This window comes from Coloeus monedula, assembly GCF_965178545.1.
Source record: "Coloeus monedula genome assembly, chromosome: 3".
In the NCBI taxonomy this organism is placed as follows: Eukaryota; Metazoa; Chordata; class Aves; order Passeriformes; family Corvidae; genus Coloeus; species Coloeus monedula.
The window spans coordinates 18,698,602-18,709,633 of NC_138783.1; positions in this window are offsets into that span (position 1 = coordinate 18,698,602).

Sequence of the window (11,032 nt, forward strand, 5' to 3'; positions counted from 1 at the left end):
GTAGTTTGCTATGGGCAGGCTACATTTTGAGCACTGTCTTTCCTGACATGTCTTGCTTCCCTAGCTGTAGAGGAGAGCTGGAGTGTCTCTCCTGCACTGATTCACAAAGGAAGGCTCTGATGACAGTGAAGCATATGATGGGAGAAAATTGGGCAAGGTTGTCTTACCTCAGATGTGAGATCTGACAGCCTTAATAGGAAAAAGAACAGAGGCTTGGCTGCATGCATGAGCCTTTAGCAGCATGTCACTGATGTCTCCTAATAGAAGGTGGAGGGGAGTGCTGGCAAATCTTTTAAACTTAGTAAATGCGGATCAAATAGCGAGGTGTCACCTATGAAACTAGCATTTCTTAGAGCCAATTGATTTCTTTAGTGGTCATAGAGATCCTATCTCATTTCAGGGTTATTTTGCTCAGATCAGCCATATCCTTCCCTTCCCTCACCAGCACACTGATGCTGCCAATTAATTGATAGCTGCCTTGCTGTAGCTCAGAGATGGAGATGTTTGTTATCCTGGAGTGGAATCAATAGCTGTGTTGCTTTATATCCAATGCCTGTGATTTCTGGCAAGCATAAGGACTTTTCTGCTAGCTTAACCCTAACTAAGATTTAATTAGTGGATTTTAAAGTGGTAAATACATCCATCTGTCCTGTGCAAAGACTTTCTTATGATGATAAGCTGAGCAGCCAGAGCATCAGATCCTTCCAGCAGACATCTGTGTTAATTTGGAGAGCTTTTCAAGCTCCTTTCTTTCAGGTCAGCTCTGTTCTGTATTTATCTTTCTACCTTTAAGAATAGAACCTGTCCCATGCCCTCAGCAGCAGGAGCTAGAGCCTTCCCAGTGCCAGTAAATTCTTATAATCTTTTGTTACCATTTCCTCTTCCCTTCTCTGTTCAAAGCATGTCTTATCTAGAGAGAGCAGAATATGGAGTGAAAACAAACCAATGTTCAGTAAACATCAGGTCAAGATACATAATTCAGTTTACCACAGCAGGGTGGCATTTCTAGAGACGTGTTTAAGGTACAGAAAGAGATTTTCTGGGCTCTCAGATACATGGCTTCTGTCAGGAGAAAAATACTGGGGTTTGTGTCGCTTCATTAGAATAACAAATGAAAAAGCAGAGTGCACTGAGTGCCAAAGCTGTATTTATCTTCATGCCATATTCAGTGCTTTCTCAAGGCAACTGTTCTAGCTCAGAAAGAAATCGTGAGAATGCAGACTGAGACAGCGAGTTCCAAAGTCTCGGTGCATGCTTTTCAGCTGCACATTTTGAAGCTGAATTCCTTTGCTCTCAGGAAATTCCTCAGGTTATGGATACTTGAGTTCAACGATGACTCTGTTACATCAAAGGTTGAATGGGATCATGAGTCATACTGGAAAGGACAACTGGGCAATACTGCAGGGAAAAGAGAGGCAAGATTTAAGACGAGAAACAGGTAACAAATAAAGAAAGATATGTGGGTGAAAGATAGAGAACAGAACTCTAATCATTTCAGTAAAGGAAAGATAACAAAGGCCCCTGTGATGTGAGCCATGCTTCATTAAAGTAGCCAGAGGCACTGAGCCTCAGATGATGGTGCTGAGCTATGTGGTGGAACTCTTGGATAGCATCCTTCCTGAAATCTTTGGGAGCCCTGCTGCAAGAGCAAAACTGAGCCCTTACATAAGGGCAGGGGCAACAGGTAATGGACATATAAACCTTATCCATTTATGTGGAAGAAGTCTGTGGCAGTGTTGAATCTTGCCACTGTAGAAAGAGATCCATGTTCCTACTACATTCTTCTGCTCCTCACCTACTGTAAGGAAATACTCTGCCTCCTGCCAAGGACACAGAGCAGGCTCTACACAATGGCAATGAGTAACAACAAACAAACAAACAAACAAACAAAAAAAAAAAAAAAAAAAAAAGAGGGGCTTCTCTGGGTTTAAAAAGGGAGCAGCTGTGGAGGAGCTAATTCTTGAGCAAGTCTTAATACTCTCTGTGTGGTTTGCTGTGGGTTACCTACAGTGCCAGAGATTTAAAGACTCAGTCTCAGGCCTCTGACCAGGTGTGCTTTGGAATTAAGGCAGCAGTAAAGGTTACAGATACCACCTTGAGGTTTGGGGATTTTTTGGGGTAGGGATGAAATTTTTGGCCCATTTTGTTTATTAGTTTGTTTTCCCTCTGATGGGGAAACTCATGGACAAGTACCGCAGTGTATTGCTACCTCAGCGGTGTCAGTGCCACTTTTTGTGGTTTGTGGTCTTACCACTGTTGTTCTGGGCTAGCTGAATTTTGCAATATTCTTAATAAATTTATATCATTTCATACAACACATTGCCTTTAGAGCAACTTCTACAGCCAGACTCAGAAGGAAGCCATGAAAAAAAAAGAATGCTGTTTATAGAAGTCTATAGACTTAAAAGGCGACTTGGAAAGGACAGAGTTCTGCTCAGTACTGCATCATTTATAGCACTTTTATGTAAGTGTGCCAGCTTCCTTGATTTATGTGTATGTATATTTGGAGTTATTTTCTTCCTATTAGCCCAGAAATTGATTCTCTTTTGTCATGCCTCTTTACAGACCGTGTGATATTCCATCACCTGCCTGAGTTACAGTGAATGCAGTGGAACAAATGCCCAGATGCTCCATTTCCAGAACAAGGAAAGGGCATTTGTGCCTGCCTGTGGAGATGAAGACAGCTGGTTTTGCTACTGGATAGATCATGGATGTCTCTGTTTTGGGCATCAGAAAATGGGATGGTATTTGTGTTGCTTTCCTAGGATGTGTCCTCCCTCATTCTACACTTGGAAATTTTATCTGAATGTGGCTGTTTGCAGTGTTTAGGATTCTGAGTAGCCTAATAGGGGGAAGTGGTGTTACAGAAGTGTGCAAGGTGGTTTTCATGCACCTCCAGTGTGCCAAATTTATATGGTGGCTGTAAACACTGTGCACCCACAAGCACTTGTCAGAGGTGGTGTCACTCTGCTGCTCAGGACATTCTTGCCAGGACAGCCATGGACAGAAGCATGGTGAGACGCCTTCAGAAGCACTTACAAAAGAAGGATCACATTAGTATTTACTGAGTGGTAGCCTTCCAGAAAGGCATAGAAATCCTACATGTTCTTTGTCTCCTTTGGTTATTTACCATGACAGATAATTCTGAAGTTCTTGACTGAACCCCTTGAGCACTAATATGATTATTGTCCAGCCACTTTAAAGGGAAGAAGGTCTGGCAATTTAAGGAGATGAAGAAGGGTGTTTGGAAAAAGCACTTAGAGATTTCACCCCCGGGCACAGAAGCACTGAGCTTAGAAGTAGCCTGTAAGAGAAAATGAAGAGCACCATCTACTGATGCAGAAGAAAATGAACCATTTGTATACAAAGCCCTTTTTTTCTTTTCCTTCGCCTTAGACCAGTTGTTCGTGGCTTTTTAAATGCAGACTTTATTCTGGATTTTGATTGTCAGTAGCAAGATGTTTTAACTATTGACTCCCCTTGCTAATGGTGCTGATAGAGAAGAGGGTGTGTTTGTACATGGTCTGTTCTGACACTCAGCAATCCCAGAAAAGAAAGGGGCCTTGTTAGCACCCTTGATATGCATAGGTATGTGTGCCAAATATATCAGCTGGCTGCCCAATCCTTATTGTCATGGCAATTGCTTTCAGTATCAGCTTAGAAAAGCACGTTGAGCTCCCACAGGCCATCATGGTCTCTTTCCAGTGCCAGCTCCCCTCAGCTTCCTGGCTGAGAGCTGAATGATTTGTCACAATCTTACCTGACAGCTTTATGTGCTCCATGCTTGGAACACTCCACAAACTTTAGGGACTTGATACTGTCACATTTTGTTGTGCATGGGAGTGGATCATGAAGGTCCTATTGCTGTCAGCTCCTAGGCAGACCATGCTGTGTACACCTGAGAAATTTGGAATCATCTTAAAATGAAAGTGCACTTTTTTTGTTCCTCTGGATCTCAGTCAGCCCGACCTTACCCCTTCTGCTGGGGAGGACTAAGTCTATATTCAGTCTTGTTTCCTCATCACTGACTAGTGCTCCATCATCAGGGCCTCGTTTTCAGTGTTAGATTGGGCATGAAGTTGCATCATTCAGAAATCTCAAATTAGTTAACTTGAGTTTGCCTTAAAGGAGCTCTGACAGGAACTATTAGACCTGCACAGATGTCTGTGTCTCAGGTGTTGCAATCTTTCTATCCTGTTACTGCCTGATGATGTATGAAGAAGGAGCACGGCCTTGCTTCCTATTTTACAGAAGCACAAGGCTCCCTCTTTTGTTGTACACCAGCACCACTTAGCGCTGAGATGTTCCAGAGGTCACTAATAGAAAAATATGTTCACATATGATCATATTCAATTTCTAAGTGAAGCCCGAGTGAGGCTTTGTATTATCAGTCAACTATTTTTAGCTCTGTCTTTGCTCTTTCTTCCCTGCCTACCTCCACTTCATAGAAATTACAGCACCTTTTCCTACTGGAGCGGTATATTTGCAAGTACACAGCTTATTCATTGGAATCTAGGGTAAAACTCATGTCTTGGGCCACCCCTTGCCAGCTATCAGCCAGTTACAAATTTAAAGATTCTGGGTGTTCTGTGTTTCTAAGTTTCTGTAAAATCTAGTAGATATGAACAGATTGAATAAAGTCAGAATATTAGCAAAGGAGAGAGAATCTTAGAACTGGTTATTCTCTTTGGTAAAAAACCAAAAAGTGATCTTCAGGATAGTGAAGTGCTATCAGCTTGGAGTTTGTTTTAGCTTGGGTTTTTTTTCCTCCATTAATCGGCTGATTTAGTAGAGGGATTTTCTTCTTACAAACCTTGTTTTGCAGAAACTGAACAATCTGGTGAGTTCAGTTTAGTGCAGATGATTACAGAGAGGGGCAAGGATCTTTTTGCCTGCTTATGTCCATTATCTCTGAACTGGATTAAAAAAGGTATCTGGAACCATAGTGACATCTCATTTCCTAGGAGAAAAAGGGACAAGTAAACCAGTGAACCATTCAACTCTTCTGAACATGTTCTTCCTAATGTCAGAGGAATGTGAGACTTGGCTGAAGCTACTGCTGCCTTGCCTTGCTCCAAGATATAAACAAACATGAGCAAAAAGAAATATTTAAGATTTTATGCATCATAGGTTTTATACCAAATGATACTTCTGGCTTAATAAATACTTACAATTTTAAATGTGCCACTTTGAATACAGGCTTGAGATTATTCATAGAAAATTATTTCTTTCATTGTCACAGAGAGCATTGGGTGGTCACTTTCTGAACAAGAAAACGCCAGCTAATGCTTGTTTGCAAGCAGTAGTGCCTAAGGAAAACCGGGAGAGGGAGCACAGGCCACCTGAGCAGAGCTCCCCTACCCAATAGCAGGCAGCAGAAATTGTTCTTTGTGGCACACCAGGTTCTAAATGTTTGGACAATATCCGGATGTTTTGATCGCAGTTTTGTGAGTGTCAATAATCTCCATTGTCCCCTCCAAAAGCCTCCTTGGCCTGGTACCCATGTGTAGTAGAAAACAGCAAAGTACAGAGGTGACAGCTGCAGAAGGACAGCAAGATCTTTGGGATCAGGGCACAGGGGAAAAGGAGACTGCTCTCATTTAGCGTGCCCAGCAGTCATGCATCAGTGAGGGACTAGGGCCTAACTACCTTCATCTATGAAAATGCATCGAGCTGAGGAAAGCACTGGCTCTTTTTATGTCACTGTGAAGGGAAATATGTTCAAAAGTACTGAGTAACTCACTATGGAAGAGCCCTTATGCTTATATAATTATTTATTTACACCTGGTTTCAACTATCATCATACCCTCTGTTTTTCATACAAGAGTGGGGAAGAGTGGAGATGCAACAGTGTAAAGTTTCTAAGCTTCTCACAGTTATCTGGCAAAACCTGCCAGACAAAAGCATCATTTGGTTGCTCTGTGCTTTATTTAGGCTATTTTCTTATTTTACTGTAAGACTTCATTGCAGATTCCTGTTTACTCAGCAAGTGAACTGAAAGAAGACTTTGTTGCTTCTTTTTTCTGTACGAAATAGTTTGGTGGTAGTAACTGATTTTTCTAGTAAAGAAAATCAAATGGACAATTGGTGAGAGTTTCCATAGCTAGAATAATTTAATATTTCACAACAAAATATATTTAGGACCAGAAACTGATCTCCAGATTGGATAGAAGAGTTTGTGGTCTATATTGTTTTTTACAATGAGTAGTGCAGCTATTGTATCTTTGCATATTGACTAGCAGGAATTAATGATATAGTTCAATTTTTAAAACTGTTTCATTATCCTAAAAAATGTGTGTAGGTAAAAAATAAAAAAAAGCACATTTGTTTGGGGGCTTTTTAACTTTGTATCTCTTTCTTCAGGTTTGAAGCTCAGGCAGATCTTGAAGCAAAGGTGATGTTTTAGGCACAGCAGTGTGAAATAATCTACTTCATGACACTTCTCTTCTGTAAGATTTGAGGGTTTGGTCTTAAACTGCAAGGAAAGATTTTACCTGTAAGGTGTAACACTCCAACAAAGTAAGGCTAAACAGAAATACAAAAGTGGTCTAGCTGTGTATTTGTCATTTGCTCCATGCCAGTGACTCGCCAAACTTAAAATTTTGTCTTGAAACTTGAATTTCCTCTAGGAATTACTTTTCTTTTATTATAAGCTACTCCTGGGAAGTTTGGGGATCAAGCAGGATAGTGAGACCTTATGTGTCAACTTGGTTTTGATGTTGGTTGTTTTTTTAGTATTAATTCTAATACTTCTATGGATATTTTCCTTTGTATCTAGGGCCAAAAAACCATCTAGATAAAAAGAGCCCTATCTCAATGAATTCCTAGTTGCTGCCACACATGAAATTGTGGAAGACTCCCTGCACTGCCTCTGCAGGCACAAAGGTAGGAGGGGGAACACTGGGGGCCCTGGGAGGCAAGGCAGAGACGGAATCTCTGCATCTATAGTCAATAACTGATCTCATAGCTGATCACTAACAGAGTGGGGCAGGTCCCCAGTGCCTGCCCATGGCTTGCATCAGCGCTGGTCCCTTATTTAGCCTGTATAATCCACTGAGCATTCAACACTGCCAACTCTTCCTGTGCCACTGTGGGGACACAGACCTGACCTCTGCCTTGTGTGCCCCTGTGGGGACAGTTTGACCTTCCCATGGGGCCTGAACTGCCACAGCCCCAGTCAGAGCCCAGCCCAGGGCACGCAGCCCAGGGAAGCACAGGTGCTGCAGGGGACACAGCAGGGCTCTGCCAGGGGTGAGTCATTGGTGCCATTTGCATCTCATGGCTAGCACTAATGACCTTTAGAGATGTGTGTACCCCTGATCATGCCATTCTCTTGTGGTGTCAGACTTGGTATTAGCCAATTTTATATTTACCCAATGACTGTATGAATGGCCATACGCACCTTTTTCTGTTTGAGTAGCTCATCTAGAAAGCTCACAGTTGGAGGTGGGAACATTCACTGTACAAGTTTTCCTCCAAAAGGTCACCTTAAATGAGATCTAAAATTTTCATTAAAATTGTTTTGATGTTTCATTTTGGAATAGCTGGAGCAAGTATTTCTTGAATACATTCTTGAATCCCCAGTTTCAGAACCACATTGCCATATATTTCTTCCCTTAAAAATTGCGGATATATAGTACTTACTTTTCAGAAATTTATTTTAAATGGTTGACTTTTTGTCCCCTTTGGGGTCAAAGCTTTTTGAAACCTTGGACTCCTTCAAAGGACAATGTGTATAGCAGCTATGACTAGTCAGACTAATGTGCCACTACAGTGTAACATGTTCGTCTGAGTTTATTATCAAAACAACTTTTATTACTTCGAGTGGGTCTACAGAGGAAAATGAGAACACTAAATTGAACAAGGACTGAAGAGACAGAGGCTATGAAACAAAAATAATACATAGATGTAAGGAAAGTGGAAAAATATGTGGCAAGGAGCAGTAATTACAGCAAAAAAAGACATATAGCCAAACAATTAATAGAATTGAAGACACCTGAATGGAAGAGGACACTTTTATAAAAAAGAAGACCCCAAAGCAAAAGGCGAGAAGGGTTTTTTAACACTGTTGAAATGAGATGTGAAGAGATGTAGGGGGAGAGAATTGTGGTGAATTCATAAGGAAAGGAAGGTGAGCGGAGGAAGAAAGGGAAAATCTTCTGTTGATGCTTTAAGCAGGTTCAAGCCAGATCTCCAGTGGCTGGAACATTTCCTTCCCTTCCTGCAGCGAGCAGTGAGCAGCAAGCATGTAGGGTAGCTGGTTAACACCTATGAGATGTGAAGTGACTTGCTGAGGACTTCAGGCAGCTGGTGCCTGCTGCCTCTCCACTGTTCAAGATGCTGCCCACCTCTGCATGCTAATAAATCTCAACAAGCCCAAGGGCACCCTAATGGAGAATACTTTTATGGGGGCATTAAGTAATCTGTAGCAGTCAGCTCCCAGAGAACAGCTCTGGGACTCTCCATGGGAAAGAACAATGTCTTGGAAAGCACAAAGGGACTGCTGAACACAACTAAGCAAATGAGATGAATTAGACAGTGTTTTAGAAAACAAATGTCAAAGGTATGACAAAAGGCCATTGACCTCTCATGATATGGAGCCCTTGTTAGCAGCACTGCTGCACAGTGAATAATCCTTTCTTCATGTTGCTTGCCTGACTGGCTGATAAGCCCATTTGAACCTTTGCAATTCAATCCAATGCAACTCACCATACCCTCTTCAAATCTTAATTCTATCCTCTACTCCTACCCCCTATTTCAGTTCCATAAGAAATAAGTGAGGCTAAAGCCTATATTTAATTTTCATGCACAATTTAAAGGCTAGATAACTACACTGTGCAGACTCCTTGTAGTAGTAGGTGAGCTGTCCTTTTGATAGTGAAAGCAGTGTGTGGCTAAAGATGAGGTGTCCTGGAAAATTAATTTCCTCTGGAGGGTCTTGGCAGTAGGGTTCCAGGCTCCATATTAATATCTCTCAGCCAGTGTCTTGGACCTTAGTCTTTCTCCTTTTAATTCCTGAGTAATTTAGGTCAAGAAAGACTGTGAGAAATCAGCTCCCTTCTGAAGGTCAGGAAGAGAACAACTGCAAGATCTCCAAGTAAAGCCAGATCAAACTCATTTAGCAGCAGCTACACAAAAGATGCACGGAGTTGCTTGGTGGGTTCATAAACTAACTGCTGGAGCAAATACCAGCAACAACTATACAGAGAAGGGTTATAATTGCAATTCTAGGCTGAAAAAGGGATCTAATTCACAAGTCCTGCACTACTGGAGTTCTGAGAATATGTGAATCCTGCTTCCCCCTTCACCCACACTTTTATTTTGAATGACAATTTGTAATGATGGAGTAAATTGGCTTGTGCTAAAGAGAGGAAGCTCCAGGAGGTCTGATGACAGGACACCCCAAATGGCTAGAGCAGGGTATAGCAGAGCAATCAACTGTCCTCTTCAGTGAGCTATTTTGAATTCAGGATAGGTGGGGTCTGAAATACTAAATATTGAATTCAGGGCAGGTGGTATAATTGAGAATTCAGGGCAGGTGGTATAAGATGAACTCAGCCATTATGATATCTCATCATTTGGTCAGTACTGGCAACCCAGGACTTAAACGTTCTTACAATAGCTCTGTATGTTCTTTGCAGCTCCATTCCCGCTCTGCTCTTCTTGGCTCTAGCACTTGCCTCAATACTGTGCTGCTGTAAGAGGGAGCACAAAGAGCAAACTTGCTTTTATTGTTAGTGAACCTGAAATGCTGCTGCATTTGGAGAACCCTTGAGTTTGCTTCTGGAGTTTTTCTGAAGCCTACAGATACATGCAGAAGGGATGGGGGAGGCATACAAATCCCATGAATACTAAAAAACCAGGTGAATTCTAGGGTTTGCGCAAATCCATTACCCAAGTGTCTTAGGGTGACTTTATGATGTGTATCTCCTATCGCTGCTCTATGCCCAGAAATCAGCTTTGTGCCTTTCTGTGCCTTTGAACTGAGCCTGAGAGGGGGGAGAGGAAAGAACTGAGCAAACTTTTCAAAACAGTTGTTCAAGGACACAGATACACACTCCTCTGTGTCCTGCTGCGGCAAGAGGGGAGGGGAAGCACCCTTCTTGCTTTTCAGCCAGCTTTCGGCTCCTTTGCTCCGGAAGGAGATGGAAAGTTGAACTTTCTTTTCCTGGACTTCAGTTTTTCCCCTTCTTCTCCTCTGGACTGTTTCAACATCAGAACACATCAGGAGAAATTTCCACCAAGGCCCTGGAGGTGGGCCCACATCAATCCAGCTCCAAGGAGGAGGAGAGAGACCACATCTACAGAAGGACTCTGAAATCTTCCCAGATTTCTCTCCACAGCGAGAGGTTTTATTATTTAGCATTATTATCCTTTTCCCGTGTGTTTGTTAAATAAATACTTTTTATCTCTTCCACTTTCCTCCAAGGAAAATTTTGGTTTTTTTCCCAAACCTGGTTGGGGAGGGATGGTTGTAACCTGCCTCCTATCAGAGGATATTTTCCTCCAAATTTGTCCAAACCGGCACACCAAGTAGTGACAAAGTCTGGACATTCTCTGACTGAAGGAAGTGGCTGGTTTATCTACTCTGCTCCCTTTTTGCTTTGCAAGAAATAGCTGTCTTGGGAATTAAAGTAGGTAACACAACCAGTTTCGTCCTGTGCCTTCTTTTATTCCTCTTCATGCAAGGCTGTCAAAAGAAGAACTGGAAACCCAGATTACTTCTCAGTATGTACATATCCACACTTTTTTTAACATCTAGTTTTTGGAAACTACTTCAACACACAAGTAGCTTACTAATCTACCTTAGAAACAGAAATTAGTTTACAAGCCAGACAGGTATGTGTCGCTGATTGAGAGACGGGACGCAGCGTGATGCAAGCAAAAGCCCTTTATTGTTTCTACAGCATGGCTTATATACTCTCACAGCCTTCAGACAAAACTTTCCACTACCTTAGTAAGAAACGGCAACATTCATGTTTCCTAGCAACATTAATTAACTACCATCTTGCATGATTTCTCTTAAGCAAAG